The following is a 16,479-nucleotide window of genomic DNA, read 5'->3' as shown; positions in this document are numbered from 1 at the left end:
AAATGGGATTTTCTTTTCTATGCTGTAGCCAATTAAAAAAAAGTATAGTTATAAAGTACAGCTTTACAGTATTATACATTTCAGTTGGACTATTGGTACCTAGGTGGGAGAATGTTTTGGTAGTAAGCTATTTTATGAATGGTGAATTTTTACAATTTTATGATGTACCTAAATAAATATTCATCAGTCAAGCAGTAATCTGATTGCTTGACAGTCTTGCCTGTGTTCAAAAGTAAAACAAAGCAGGATATTGTGTGATAATCTAGTGTAGGTTTTTTCTATAGTGCCCATCACCATATTGTCTGAGCTCTCCTACTATATGGGACCTGATTCTGCAATCCTTACTCAATGACTTGAAGTGAATGGGACAGTTTGAGTAAACAAGTGATGCATGACATGAGCAAGGGCTGAAGAATCAAGCTCACAGTAAGTAACCAATAGTAATGCCATTGAAACAATGGTAATTCCATGGCAAGGTATGTTAAAGCTCTGAGGTTAGAACCTGGCATGCAGCAAAGTTGCCTGACTGTTATCTGCACATGTGTAGATATTTGTGTGCACCCAGCAGCGCAGACCAGCAAATTGTGCTTCTGACAGGGATTTCCGTGACCTTTCCAGAAGGAAACAGAGAGTCAGTCTCACCTCACTTGCACTGTATTGATAGCAAAGTCAATACGACGCTGGTGTCAGCTCTGATTCCTCACCTTCCTCCTCCCCAAACATCCAAGCTCTCTAAGTCTAATGTGGTCAATTATTTTTCTAGCGTGTCTTAAAACAAAAATATTTGTAAATACCTGAAATAGCAAAACCGAAGAGCAGTATGTATTTTCCTCAGAGTTTAATTAACATGGTTAAACGTCATAATTATGTCATTACTAAAGAAATTATGTCATTAACATTGCAAATACTACACACATTTACACTAATTGCATCATTAAGCCAATTACTCTTTAATTATATAAATAACTGACAATGAAAACTACATCGAAAGGGCCTAAAACAAGTGAGACAAACAGCAAAGAAAATCACAATAAAGGATTGAGGGCCTGATTTCCCCCTCAGACCCAGATAAACCAGAAATAACTCCACTGAAGTCAGTAGATCTTCCCCTGTTTAAAACCATAAGTGAGAGGAAAAAAATAAGGCCAAAAATCTCCACACTAATGCACAGCAGAGCTATACTGGGGTGATGCCACACTGTGCTTATGTACTGATGAGTAAATTTTTAGGGGGTCATTCTTCCTTGGATAAGCATGCTCAGCCCCCATGAATAGCTCACAATTATAGAATTGTTGTTAATGTGAGTTAATATACATAGAGTATCAAGTGTACAATAGACCTGAAAACTTCCTGATTGTTTTGGGATTAACTAATTGCCATAGAGCCAAAATTCAAAACTAGATGCCTAAATTGCAAATGGATATATGCTCATTTTGGAGGGCTTGTAAGATCCTTCTGTCCTAGTCATAACTGAGTGTTGTTGTCCATATCCCCATACACTAGAGAAGGGCCAAAGTGATCATGTGTTGGTTCTGATTTTAATGAAACCTCAGTGGTTCTATTCTACCTTTTCAACAGCAAAACCAAAATCACCTGTGGGTTTTGTTTTGGATTCAAGGAACATGGAATATTATATATTTTCTAAGTTTCCATAGCTCACTTGTGTCATTATCAAGCTAAAATCACAAACTTCTTTTTTCCTTTAAATAACTCTTGTCCTCCTTCCATTATGAGGAAATTAAAATAATTGTTATATGCAAAAATCTTACTCAACATTACAAATCTGAATGCTCAATAGTAACATGCAGCTAACCAGCCTCCAGTGTCAGCAAAATTCATATGGAAGCTTGCAATAAACTATCTTCCAGTAGTGCCAAAATACATGTAGGAGTGTGCAGGAAACCAACACACAGTATTACGCGTGGGAACATACAGCAAATGAAACCTGAGTACAGCCAAAATAAACATAGAAGTTGGCAAAAAAAAGCAGCACCAGGCAAATATGTCAGTTGCAGAGCCACTGCTGACACTCTTCAGTAATATTAAAGGCCTGATACTCCATTTTCATCTCGAGTTGCTCAGGTCTGAGAAGAGAAAGACCCATGTAAAACTGCTTAATAAGGAGAATCAGGGGCCACAAGTGTAATGTCCTTTCTTCCTCCCCTAAGTCCACTGTGCACCAACTCAAGACCAAAATTTTGTTTAGAAGAAACAAGAACTAAAGAACAGATAGCAGATGGTATTATTATACCAAAACAACCCATGTTCCTGTTGGAGAGAGTCTGATAGTGCTCTCAGTTGAGAAGTAGTAAGTGAGAAAGACACAGAGCCCATTATGGAGGGCAGGCAATTCCTCTTTCTTGCATGCCTGATTGATGAAATGACAACAGAAACAAAAGATGGCTGCAGATGTGTAGCAAGTTAGCAGAGACAGGCTGAAATACCTCTATACCAGACTTGCACAGCTGTACATATGCCACCGCTGATCCATCAGCTCAGCATGCCCTACGTGATGACTGATCAATCTACTCATGCCGATTGCTTGAAGTTAGTAGTGGCGTATAGTAAGGGAGAGAAAATTCACAGTATAGTTAGGAAATGCTTTTGTTTCCTCTTTAGTGTTTTTCTTTTCTTCTCCATTCCTCACCTCTCAGGATATAGCCCTACAATTTATATTGGGGAAAGTCTGCACTGCAGCTGGGAGATGTAATTTTCAACTCAGGTAGACATATGAATGCTAGCCATGCTCAAGTGTGGTCATGGTGACACAGGCAATGGCTTGGGGCAGCCACCCGAGTACAACCCCATCTGAGACCCTAGGTCTGTATTTGGGTGACTAGCCCAAGCTCCTATTTTAGTGTGCTAGCTCAAGTAGAACTAGCACGTGTACATCTACCTGAGCTGGGAATGATACCATCTAGCTACAGTGTAAACGTACCCAGAGTGTTACTGAAGGGGCAAAGCCTCAGGCAAAACTCTCCCCCATGCCAATGGCTGAGCTCTCACAACTCACTTAAATGAATGGTGCTCAGTAGGTTGTTAATCAGTTCACAGAATTTGGCCCATTAACTTCAATGAGAGTTTTAACTGAGTAATGAATGAAGACTGCAAATATCTGATTTATTACTGCAGGATACTGCAGATTTCTTATAATGAGCGCTTGTTTCAAATAAAAATTAAAGACAGTCAGGTGTTGAAATAAGAGAACTACCGTGGATGATGAGGCAACCTGACCTACCAGCTTTCTAAAAAAAAGTTTTTTGGGGGTGATTTCTACTCCAAGAATATGCCTGAAAATAACTTCTTGGAGGCTGGGCATTCCATAGGGATCACCAGATAACAATCAGATTAGAAGTACGTGGACACTGGTATTACAACCTTCAAATCACCATGTGAATGGACTACATTTGTGCCATGTCCCATTCCCATTTATACTCATGATACACAGGAACATGGACTCGGCATTCGTTCAGTGTTGACTATTGGGAGTTTTGTTATTACATTTGCTTCCCATCCCCCTCTTCTCCTGGTTCCAGCAGCAGTACCATAAAACGGAACATATCAGAAAGGCCAAGCAGTCAAAATTAAGGTGACTAGATGTCCCAATTTTATAGGGACCTGATATTTGGGGCTTTTTTTCTGTATGGGCTCCTATTATCTCCCACCCCTTGTCCCAATTTTTCACACTTGCTATCTGGTCACCCTAGTCAAAATAGAAAAGATATAAGAAATGTTTTTTTGGCTCTCACAAGCTATGTACTAAAGGCAGTGCTCGTCACCTTTTGGGAGCTGACTCGTTTGAGTTCTGGACCGTTACTATAGGATACAGTGGTATTTTTAATGCTATGCTATCCTGCAGTAATGGTCTAAAAGTCCACCTTAGGAAAGCTACAACAATTCTACACTCAATTACGTACCAAACTCCGATTGACATCAATGGGAATTCCATGCACAGTACAAGCGTTGACGGTGTCCATTCTAAATCTGCAAGTTTGATTTCTTTTTGTACATGTATTTAATCCATCTGCAAACTTTTCATTGGATAGCATAATACGAGTCTCTCTCTGGGAACTCAAAGGTATGTGTGTTCAATAGCAGAGAATAAACATAAGATTTTATTACAAAATGCCACTGCTGCTCCTGGCATGAGTAATTTGTGCACCTGCATTTTTAAAATGTTTCAAATTTCTTTCCCTTGTGAATTCAGTGGTAACACACATTATCTTCCCTGCTGCCACAATGTGGTATTTGCAGAGTGTGTCACGTCAACCCTTGTTATCCAGAAGCCATTGTTTTCATAGCAAATAGCAACTGAAAGTGACAATGGTTCACTCCAGGCCGGGGAAATAAGATAGTATTACCGTATGGCCCAGTAACGGATGGAGCCAGAGTAAGAAGTAGGATCTAAAATCCAAACCTCTGTTGGGTATGGGGAAGAACATTGAGGGCCAAATTAAGATAGAGGTATTAGCAGTAAAAGTAATGTGCATCCTTCATCAGTGTCTTCCACATTAGAACAAGCTTGCCTTTGCAATACATCCAGCATCTGCTCGTTTAGGGAATGAGAAACTGGGTCTGGAGACTGAAATCCACTCTTGTGTCACAGTGCACAGTACTAACTATGGGACCAGTCCATCTGTAGATGTCATTAAATGTGGAGTCCTGAAGAATTAGTACTGTGCTTTAAATACATTGTCTCTTTCAGAACCCATGGGGCTGACTGAGGTTTGGAGAGAGTATGGGAATTAGGAATTTTTAGTTAGTTTAGGCTTAGTAATTTAATTTTTAATAGTTGTTCTTCAGGTACCTACCATCAGCTCCGTATATACAATTTTTAAATAAAAATTTCCCCTGTGTTCCCTATAATCTCCCTGAAATGTTCCTAGATTCTTTCTAAAGTCTCTTATTGAAATATGTAAAGTGTATAATTCCAAGCAGTCTTATGTATTTGTACATCTTAAAGTCATATTATCATCTAAAAGTCATATATTGCACAATTCTTTCATTTACAGTGAGTCTTAGAGAAAAAAATGATACAGATCTTATGTTATACCGACTTGATCATTAGAGACTATCTCCAAGGGCAATGTCAGACAGATAACTTCACAGAGTATTTATTTATTTCATATTGCAAATGGAGACAGAGAAATTCTGCTGATGAAATTACTGTGTATGAAATCTTCATTTATTTATTTATTTTATTTTGGTAAGGCTGGAATGACAAAATAGTGCACTATGACACAATATTTTCTTACAAGGCAATATTTTCAAAGCCTTAAGTGACACGTGTGCATAGAGAAAATGAGATTTGAGTGCTCATGTGAATGAGCCTACAGTTGCACATAGATGCACATGACATTTTAAATGGTGCAAATATGTGCATCCATGTATGCCTGACTCTCTGTGCACTATGCAAACATAAGGGGGAGACTGGCTGCCTTTGCAGTTATTATTGCACATCTGCCTGCCTCTCATCTGTACCTGATTACGAGGTCCATAACTCATTTACAGATCCACATTTACCTCCATCCCCCATAAAAGCCTATGCTCTCTTTCTCTGTTTATTATTTCTCTGTAAATTAATAATATCAGAAAGGGTGAACCTGTAACCTTCCTCTTCCCTTTTCCAGTGTGTCCCTCTTTTGTGTCTTTGTCATACATTTTGGTCTTGCAGAGCTGGAATGAATATCCTCATTGTCAGAGTACTGGAGTGTCAGGCAGGGGAGGAGATGGTGAAGAAGCAGTCTGGAAGTCACAGAGTGGCAGCAAAAGCTGGGCTGAACAATATAGCACCAGCGATAGAGCTATACCACCCCCACCTTCTTTTTTAAAAGCCATTGTAAGGACAGTTAGGAGGCAAGTCCCATTGAAAAGATTTGGCAGGCCTGGGCACGGGGTGCTGGGAAGGTATGGTCCCCACCTCCATTTCACTACAAACACTTTCTAAAGACCTTGTTGGGAACAATTTCCCTGATATGTTTATTAAGATTTACCATGATTCTGTTCCCACACAAGCCCTCCTTTAATAGTTCAAAGGCTACTTAGTGTTGGTTACATCCAAAATACAAATATAAGCATATACACCTCTCTAGTCTATATCCTAGCTACAATCCAGTTTTTCATACACTGTAACAAACACGTGATGTCATTGCTGATTACTGGATCTTAGTTAAAATCAGCTGAAGCTGGTTTAGAGCTGTACTCTGCTCTCTCCAAGGTTTTCCCCCTTTTCTCACTTTGCCATATTTTCCTCTTGCTACTGGGCAAAGTGTTTTTAACCAATTATTTACTGCATCTGGTGCCCAATTAACCATGATTTCTTTGTTTCTGTTGCTTAACCCAAGCCTTAAATAAGATAACACTGGTATTTCCAGGGTCACTACAAGTTTAACACAAACAATCCTCCTTTCTCATGAGTTCATTCTGTTTGATCACACGCATTGGGCCTACCACTCATGCTAAGATTCAAACCCAATTGAACGCTATGGTCCACCCAGGTCTAATGTGGGCCTATATTCCTACAGACCATGCAAAAGTGGTTGCCCGGCAACTCAGAGGTACAGAGCCCAACTGTTGGAAGTAGACAGAGGCACAGAAGCTTGGAACAGAAGCAATCTGATGAATGACCAGCTACCCCTTCCAACACAAAGACCCCTTGTGGGACAAACATTTTGAAAGCTTGCATGGATGCTCAGCCCCTTATGCATATGTATTACAGGGAGCAAGTAGGAGATTGGTAGTGGACGGAAGTGAGCAGAACGTGCATGCAGAAGGATGTGTATGCATGGGCTAGATTTTGGATGCAGTGCCAAATGGCACCTATTCTGAGAACTGCCTGGCCCCTCCAAGTCTACACAGGCATTCATTAGTTAGCCATGGTTCTGGCAGGTGCAAGTGGAGAAGGTTTCCAATGAGACTTCAATTAGCTGCTGCTCTTGCTGCCCAGGCAAAACAGAGAAGATAGCTGGGTAATGGGGGTGCTTGTGGGAGAAAGGGACAGGCAGGGATTTTGAGGAAGACCCAAGAATAAGCAGCAACGCTGCATCTGTTTGGTCTTAGGAAGGCATGGGAAAGAAAAGAGAGGGAGAGAGGACACAACTGGAGTTAGCCTCCTCATCCCTGCTGCCTGGCATGCTTTGCATGGTTTGGGGTGGTTTGGGGTATGCCACAACAGTTATCACATGTTAGGTGGACAGAGCTGGCTACTCCACCCTGGAGTGTCTGAAAATGATCCTCTCATGGCCTGCAGAGTGGTGTGGCAATCTGAATGAAGCCTCATTTCAAAATTCCTGAGCTGTGCACACAATCAAATCACTTGTGTGCCCCTACTCCTTGGGCCTGCTGGTTTTAGGCCTGTCTGAGCACACCCATAAGGCACACAAAAGCAAGTGCACATGGACTGGACTGACTGACAGTTTGGCGCAATGGGCACATCTGCTAGTAGTAGTGACATTTTCAAACCCACACCAGGCTACAGTAGGAAGCAGGTGCAGTTACAGGGCAGCTCAGCAGGGTCAGGGCACGGAACGTTCCCCCAACTCTTCAATCACAGTGCTCAGCTTCTAGTCACACTGGCACTGACTGGCTATGCCCAAGTAGGGTGACCACACAGCAAATGTGAAAAATCGGGACAGGAGGTGGGGGGTAATAGGAGCCTATATAAGAAAAAGACCCCAAAATCAGGACTGTCCCTATAAAATAGGGACATCTGGTCACCCTATGCCCAAGGCCACCAGGAAGTGCAGAATACAGCCCCAGATATTGACAGAATCAGAAGGAAAGATAAAGGGAAGGAAGTAGCTGAGAATGAAAGTGGACATTGGGTGAAAAAGGAGGTATCCCCTGGAGGAAGCACCTCTCAGGGAGAAGCTTACACACCAAATGGCTGCTAAATACCTACAGAATTAACCCTCATCCCACAATCCTGAAATACATGTGCAGGCCTGACATCAGCCCACAGCAGGATGTGGTTGTCTCTGCTACCCTTGCATAATAGAAAGGGCCCTAGAATGACAAAACAGTTCAATAACCAACCTTAAACAGGGAACCACCAGTGACAAAACAGAAGTTTCATCTTCAATGTCTGTGAAGAAAGAAGAAGACACAGTTGCACGGTAATGAAGTAAAACACAGAAAGAGAGAAGCAGGAGAAAAGCACATGAGAGAAATCAAGGTACTTACCTTCCTACTTAGCAAGAGAGGGCTGCATATGGGATGGGCCTGAAGAGTAGGGTTACCAGATAGCAACTGTGAAAAAACAGGACAGGGGGTGGAGGGGTAATAGGCACCTATATAAGAAAAAATCCCCCAAAATGGGACTGTCTCTTTAAAAATGGGACATCTGGTCACCCTACTCACAAGCAATTCCCAGAAAGAAAATGCCCAGTAGGCACAAACACCTGGCTCTGTGGCTGCAAACACCTAGCTTAGTGGTGCAAATCCTTTGAAAATGTAGCCCTGACCCACAGAACTGAAACAATACTCAGGCCAAGAGGTCTGCTGCCCAGGGGCTACTCACAGAGTACCAGTGTGAGTAAGGGTACGTCTACACTACGGGATTATTCCGAATTTACATAAACCGGTTTAACAAAACATTGTATAAAATCGAGTGTGCGCGGCCACACTAAACACATTAAATCGGTGGTGTGCGTCCACGGTCCGAGGCTAGCGTCGATTTCTGGAGCATTGCACTGTGGGTAGCTATTCCGTAGCTATCCCATAGTTCCCGCAGCCTCCCCCGCCCCTTGGAATTTCCGGGTTGAGATCCCAGTGCCTGATGGGGCAAAAATCATTGTTGCGGGTGGTTCTGGGTAAATGTCGTCAGTCACTCCTTCTGCTGGGAAAGCAATGGCAGACAAGCATTTCGTGCCTTTTTTCCCTGGATTGCCCTGGCAGATGCCATAGCATGGCAATCATGGAGCCTGTTTAGCCTTTTGTGACTGTCACCGTATGTGTACTAGATGCCGCTCACAGAGGCGATTCAGCAGCGCTACACAGCAGCATGCTTTTGCTTTTGCATGATAGCAGAGATGGTTACCAGCCATATTGCACCATCTACCATACCATAAATTGGTAATAAGATGATCGTGGTTACCAGTCCTTTTGCACTGCACTATTTGCTGCTGTCATAAGTGCCCCTGGCTGAGATCAGCCAGGGGCACAAAAGCGAAAATTGGGAATGACTCCCTGAGTCAATCCCTCCTTTTTGGTATCTAAAAATAGAATCAGTCCTGCCTAGAATATGGGCAAGTGTACTAGAGAACCACTGTATCATAGAACCAGAGAGCACAGCTGCTCTATGTCAGATCCTGCAGAAATTATGAGCTGTATGCTATTCACAGGAGGTGCTCCTGCAACAACCCCACCTGTTGATTCCGTTCTTCCCCCAGCCTTCCTGGGCTACCATAGCATTGTCCCCCCACTTGTGTGATGAAGTAATAAAGAATGCAGGAATAAGACACACTGACTTGTTAGTGAGAAATGAGTGGAAGGCAGCCTCCAGCTGCAATGATAGTCCAGACAGGACAGTAAGGAGTGTGGAGGAGAGGAGCCCAGCATCCCTCTGCTAGTCCAGGGGCAATTGAATCTTTTCTTTACACATGAAGGGTGGGAGCTGATGGAGCTCAGCCCCCTGTTGCTATGATGACGATGGTTATCAGCCATACTGTACCATCTACCATGAAAAATTAGGACCAGGCCCCCTTGATTGACCTTACCGATGCTAGTCAGCATGGTTACCAGTCCTTTTGCACTGCCCCATGTGCCAATAGGCTGATGATGAGGACATGTTGGTGTTGAGTGCTGCAGCATCGCGTCTATCTGCAGCATTCAGTAAAGATAGGGTGACATGTAAAAGAGTCAAGAGAGGATTGTTTTCCCTTTCACTTCTGGGGGTGGGTGGGGGGGTGCGTAAATTGCCTAGCTATGCCCTGACCCACTGTGGACACGTGTTTGACCCTAGAAGCATTTGGAGCTCAGCCAAGAAAGCAAATGCTTTTCAGAGACTGCAGGAACTGTGGGATAGCTTGAGTCCTCCAGTCCATGAGCATCCATTTGATTCTTTGGCTTTCCGTTACGCTTGTCACGCAGCAGTGCGCTGAGTCCCTGCTATGGCATCTGTCTGGAGATTTTTTAAAAATGAATTTGAATTTCGTCTTCTGTAACGGAGCGCTGATAGAACAGATTTGCCTGCCCTTACAGCGATCACATCTGCATGGTCCATGCGGGAGCTCTTTCTTTATTTTGATTTTTAACTGCATCACCACACGTGCTGCATCACCACACGCTGGGCAAACAGGAAACATTCAAAAGTTCGCGGGGCTTTTCCTGTCTACCTGGCCACTGCATCCGAGTTCAGATTGCTGTCCAGAGCGGTCAGTGGTGCACTGTGGGATACCGCCCGGAGGCCAATACCGTCGATCTGCGGCCACACTAACCCTAATCCGATATGGTAATACCGATATTAGCGCTACTCCTCTCGTTAGGGAGGAGTACAGAAACCAGTTTAAAGTGCCCTTTATACCGATATAAAGGGCCTCTCAGTGTGGACGGGTGTGGTGTTAAATCGGTTTTACGCTCCTAAAACCGGTTTAAACGCCTAGTGTAGACCAGGCCTTAGAGTGGTAAAATGTGGCTGATAAATATACTCAGAGAATCAGTCGTGCTCAATTAGGGTGACCAGAGGTCCCGATTTTATAGGGACAGTCACAATTTTGGGTTTTTTTTCTTATATTCCTAATGCCCCACCCCCATCCCAATCCACAGTATAAAAACCGTGTTGAATAATTCTGAATAGCAAATAAGTTTGAAGAAAGCATAATCTGCCCTCAGATACTCCACAAGCAGAAAAGTAGGCTGAATTAATCAGATTAATTATTCATTGCAAATAATTCACTCAGCTCTACCACTGAAGTCAACAGCAAAACTGCCATTGACTACAATGGGATCAGGATTTAGCCCCGAGTCCATCCCCTTCTGCCCCAAATTGGCCAATTTCCCTTTGCTGCAGATATGGGCAATCTTCTTTCACTGTAGTTTCTGAGGGACCGACTCTAGAGACCATCCAAGCAGAGGTGCGTGTAACTCAGCAGTTTTACTTCACAAATATTTACTTCAGTTTCAATCCATGTGGGATTACGTGTCCCAAATTCAGCTCAGAGTTTTATGTTCAAATGAACCCAAACTCTCAATGTGAAATATAGTCAAAACCCATCTGGCTTTCATGTGGTTTTGCATTAGAACCATGCAGAACTATGAATTTTGCATGATTCTGATGCAAAAGCATAAACCGACTGACATTCTCTGATAAGGTCTGGGACCTTTTTGGCAAACAAGGTGTAAACTTTTTGACCTTATTACAAAACCCCAAAGTAGGTGATCTTGGCATGGGGCTGGTTTCATTGCAGACACTCTGCACAGCTGTACAAATGAACACACAGAATATCTGGGGTACGGGTCACAAAAATCACCACATTCTTTGTAGACCACAGAGGTCTTTCGGTGTGACTGTACACTTTCAATTTTTCAATTATTTGTCTGAGAAATGTGATTATAACCTAAGCCATACCCTCAGATTAAATACATCAACCTAATTTTTTGTTTATTTAATTGCTTCTGATTATCCAGGCCAACCCAGTCCTCCAGAACACATGAAAAGAGAATTGTTTTTTCTACAGATCTCCTTCACTTCCACAATCCCAATGTAAAAACAAACTGCCTATTTTTATCAGGGGGGGTAATAAACAGGAACAAAAATGTAATTGGAGGTGGCAAGAACATAGTCTCTGTGCATCTCTGTTTTGCTTCAGCCCTCATGGGATTTAAAGGCCAGAAATGATGTAGGTCTTCTTCTTGAACCACTGTGAACTTTGTCTGCTTGGGTTTAGTATCACTAAATGTATATTAATGTCAAAGATTGTTTGCGTGGATTATTTATAAGGCATTCACTTCAAATTAGTGCTGCCTAAAATGTGTGAGTTCATAACGTGCCAAAAGCAGATGCAGTCTGCTGTAAATGAGAGAGTAAGCAGCTCCATATATTTAAAATGGCTCTGTGCAGATCAATAATGGAAACATTAACTATGGTACTGTTTTAGAAGCAATTCTTTACTTTGGAGATGTATTTATTCCACATTAATGATACCTTAAGTAAAATGATAAAACACATATAAGGATGCATTTTCAAAGTGGTGCACAGGGATTTATGCTTGTTGTTAATGCTACTTCCTCATGCACTCTAAGTCTTTACACAGCTCTTTGAGCATTTACCCCAGAGCATCGAGGATCCAGGCAGGCCTAGCTGTTAGCTTTCTTAAGTTGTAAGAGGGACTTGAGAAATCAAGTGGCCAGATTCTCTGGTGCAGTGTGGCTGCTTTCCAGTGCAACACCTGCAGATTCTAGCCACGAAAGCGAATGTACCAGCCCTCAGAGGATCAGCCTCACTACTCATGGGAACCTCTGGTGATGTAGAACCTCCTATACCACTGCCTTTCTGCTGCCAGCACCAGGGCCCTGGCAAGAGAAACACTCCCTTGGGGTGTTTTTGGACCCTGCCAGTGGGTAGTGTAAATTAGAGGAACCTGAAGCTGCTCTTACCAGCCCCACAGTACCAGCCTTTCATACACAGGCCCTAAAGAGTAGGTGTGTGCCAAAGTAAGTTTTGAACCACGCGACCTCCTAGCACCCAGGATCTGGACTGAGGTGTCTATTTTTCCAGCTTGATGTCAAGTCAAGAAAAAGTACATATCGCTTAGAGGACTGGGACACTGAATAGAGCTGGTCATGGATCTGGTCTCCCCATGATAATTACTCATGCAAAAGACTAAGTAGTATGCCTGAGGCCAGAGCAGGGCAATACTGGCTTAAATGTCAGATTGTTCCCCTTGGCTTAGAACTTGCCCTGGTGAGCTCAATTATGGTCTTATGCAGGGAGGAATTTTAGAGTGGTGGGGAATGGCAGGAGCAGGGCAGAAAACTGTTTGCCAAGGCTTTTCCATGCTGCGCCTGTGTGGAGCCAAGAGCTGGGATATGACCTAAACTTTCTTCTTGCTCAGGCACATCAAGGTTTTGGGCCTGAAATCACAAAAACCATTTCAGAGCATTAACTTTCTTTTCTGTGGAGTAAGTGGGATGGGCCTTGGCACAGAGGCACAGGAAGATCTGCATTGTCTGTGACATCTGCTTAAAAGAATATCTTTCCGATCATCAGCACATAAATCTAGCGGAAAAAGTTATACTTAGTTATAGAGTTCTACTTCTCTCTATGCTGCCTTTAAACTATAGATTCAGCTGTGATTTCAGCTCTGCAGGCTTCTCCAGTCCAACCATTGACTGAACCATTATCTGTAAAATAATAAAAAAAGTTCAGGGTGCATCCCCTACTGAGTACTAACACAGCAGCTGTGAGGAATCAAATGGCCTGCTTGGTGCCTCCATACTCAGGAACCTTATCTGAAATAATGTATGGAGCAGGGCCAGCTCCAGACCCCAGCGCGCCAAGCGCGCACTTGGGGCGGCATTTTGCCGGCAGGGCGGCAGCCGGCTCCGGCGGACCTCCCGCAGGCATGACTGCGGAGGGTTCGCTGGTCCCACGGCTCGGGTGGACCTCCTGCAGACGTGCCTGTGGAAGCTCTACCAGAGCCGCAGGACCAGCGGAACCTCCGCAGGCACGTCTGCCAGAGGTCCCCCGGAGCCGCAGGACCGGCACCGCCAGAGCGCGCCCCGCCGCGCGCCGCCCTGCTTGGAGTGGCGGGATTCTTAGAGCCGCCCCTGGTATGGAGAACCAATTTCAGTACTTTAATGTTAGCTTGGAAACGCATCTATGCCAGGGGTGGACAAACTTTTTGGCCCAAGGGCTGTGCCTCCCCAAACAGCCAGGCATGGCCTGGCCCCCTGCCCCCTATCCTTCCCCCCTTCTTCTTGCCCCCTGACAGCCCCCGCTGGGATTCCTGCCCCATCCAACCCCCCCTGTTCCCTGATGGTCCCCCCAGGACCCATGCCCCATCCGCCCACCCCGCTCCCTGTCCCCTGATCTCCCCCAGAATCCCCGCCCCCTGCCACCCCATCCAACCCCCCCTCTTTCCTGATTGCCCCCTGGGATTCTTGCACCCATTCAACCCCCCCATTCCCTGCCCTCTGACCACCCCGACCCCTATCCTCATCCCCACCCCCTGACCACCATCCCAAACTCCCCTGCCCTCTATCCAACCCCCCATGCTCCCTGCCCCCTTATCGTGCTGCCTGGAGCACCGGTGGCTGGCGGTGCGGTTCTGGCTGGAGCCAGCCATGCCCCCTTACCGCGAAGCACAGAGCTCCAGGTCGCTGCGCTGTCCGGCCACCCAGAGCATTGCGCCAGCGACGCGGTGAGCTGAGCCTGCAGGGGAAGGGGAACAGCGGGGGAGGGGCTGGGGGGCTAGCTTCCCGGGCCAGGAGCTCAGGGGCCAGGCAGGAGAGTCCTGTGGGCTGAATGTGGCCCGCGGGCCATAGTTTGCCCACCTCTGATCTATGCTGTGCCTTCCAGTTTGCTATTCATCCACAAAGAAAAAGATTTCAAGATCTCTCTCTCTCTCTTTCATTTTCTATCCCCTTCCTGCTCTCCAACAATCTCTCATCCTGTTTTTTGCCCCTCATTCTTTCTCTTTCCCTTCCTCAAGTTTCTGTCTATTCTATCCTATTCTATCTATTATCTGTCATGAACCTCACTGTGCCATCTGAGAGCCCCCCCGTTCCTGTCTCCTCTTTCTCCATCCCCTCCTCTCGTTTTCCTCCTCACCTTGTTGCTCTCTCTTTTCTTTCCTCATTCTTCTAATTTTTTTTCTTGAGCCTGATGAGGATTTAATGGAGATTGCTGCTCAGGTAACATGGCATTCTTGTTTGTTTTTCATGCATTTATTACTGTTAAATTCAGATCACTCACCTTTCCATGGGAGTCTCAAGGGTTAATTGGTATAACCAGCACCTACTTTTGTTCGGTTGTTAATCATCAGGCACAACGGTGACTAAAAGTTATTTGAATACCTTTCACCTCAGTGTCCATACCCAGGTGACCTAAAACAAGAGGGCTGTGTTCCTGTGAGCAGAGATGCCTCGTACATACAGCATCAAGAGCTGGAACATTGCAAAATCCTGAGCCCCTTCTCACAGAGCCAGAGTGCCATGAACTCCCAATGACTTCAGCGGGAGTTACGAGCCCTCAGCACAGGGGTGGCTCTAGCTTTTTTGCCACACCAAGCACAGCAGGCAGGCTGCCTTCAGTGGCGCGCCTGCGGGAGGTCCCCGGTCCTGCGGCTTCAGCGTACCTGCCGCCGAATTGCCTCTGAATCTGCAGGACCGGTGGACTTCCCTCAGGTAAGCCGCCAAAAGCTGCCTGACTGTAGCCCTCGCAGGGACCGGCAGGGTGCCCCCTGCGGCTTGCCACCCCAGGCATGTGCTTGGTGCGCTGGTGCCTGGAGCCGCCGCTGCCTCAGCACCTCAGAGGAGCCATTCAGCACCTTGCAGGATGGCACTTACTACTCCAGGCATTGCTACATTAGGCAATTAATAAAGATGATTACACCTCAGAAGCTAAATATGGTATATTACTGTGCTGTACTTCACTTATATTACCCTCATGGCAAATGAGTCACAGAGACACTGCCATGTGAATTTGAGGAGTAACTCTTTTTGCTAATTAATGGTATCAATATGTTCATGGTGATACCAGTATAATTATCCCAGTGGATAATACTGATCTAAAACAACAAAGATTAACTCTTTGCATATCCCTGGCAGAGGAAGTGTATTTAGAACTATGTGAAACTTTCATTACAAAACCTAAAAGGGCTTGAAGGTATTTAAGCTCCTAACTCCCACTGTGAGTTAGGCACCTAAATGCTTTTGAGGACCCAGGCCTTCGTTACAATCCCAAAGTTTGGGCCAGGCTCACGTGTGTTTTGGTGAATGTGGGACGAGTTTTAGCTGACTTTGGAGTGATTTCTGGTTTTATCATTCAAATGGTCACCATTCGAAGTCCGTCATTCCTGCAGTGAGCTGCTATAAGCGGGGATGGAATGCGTTTTGCTGTGGTTCTAAGGAACCCGAATCTCAGAGCAAACCTCAAGAGTTGCCAAACACAAGTGAAGGAAAACAGGAGTAAAAAACAAACACTGGAACCGCAGCAAATGGAATCCAGTGGGTTTTGTGCACCTCTGCTAAGCATGGTATCAAGAAAAACAACAACCTGTAAGAGAGCAGTTATCAGCTCTGGAGCAACTGAGGGGCTCTAAAAGAACCATGGCCAGAGTTACTGGGGCACAGTCTCACCTGGTGTAAATTGGCATAAGAACCAGTATTTTAACATAAAGAAGATCTATAAAATGCATCTACACAAATCACAGAGCAAGGAACTAACAAGGTGTGCACACAACTAAAGTAGAACACATGACTTTTTACCATTGTTATGTCAACCTTCCCATACTCACCTCCCTTGCCAGTCCTCCAGCT

The sequence above is a fragment of the Mauremys mutica genome, chromosome 2, assembly GCF_020497125.1.
Source record: "Mauremys mutica isolate MM-2020 ecotype Southern chromosome 2, ASM2049712v1, whole genome shotgun sequence".
Classification (NCBI taxonomy): domain Eukaryota; kingdom Metazoa; phylum Chordata; order Testudines; family Geoemydidae; genus Mauremys; species Mauremys mutica.
The sequence above is the reverse complement of the archived record's forward strand: the minus strand, read 5'-3'. Positions refer to the sequence as shown.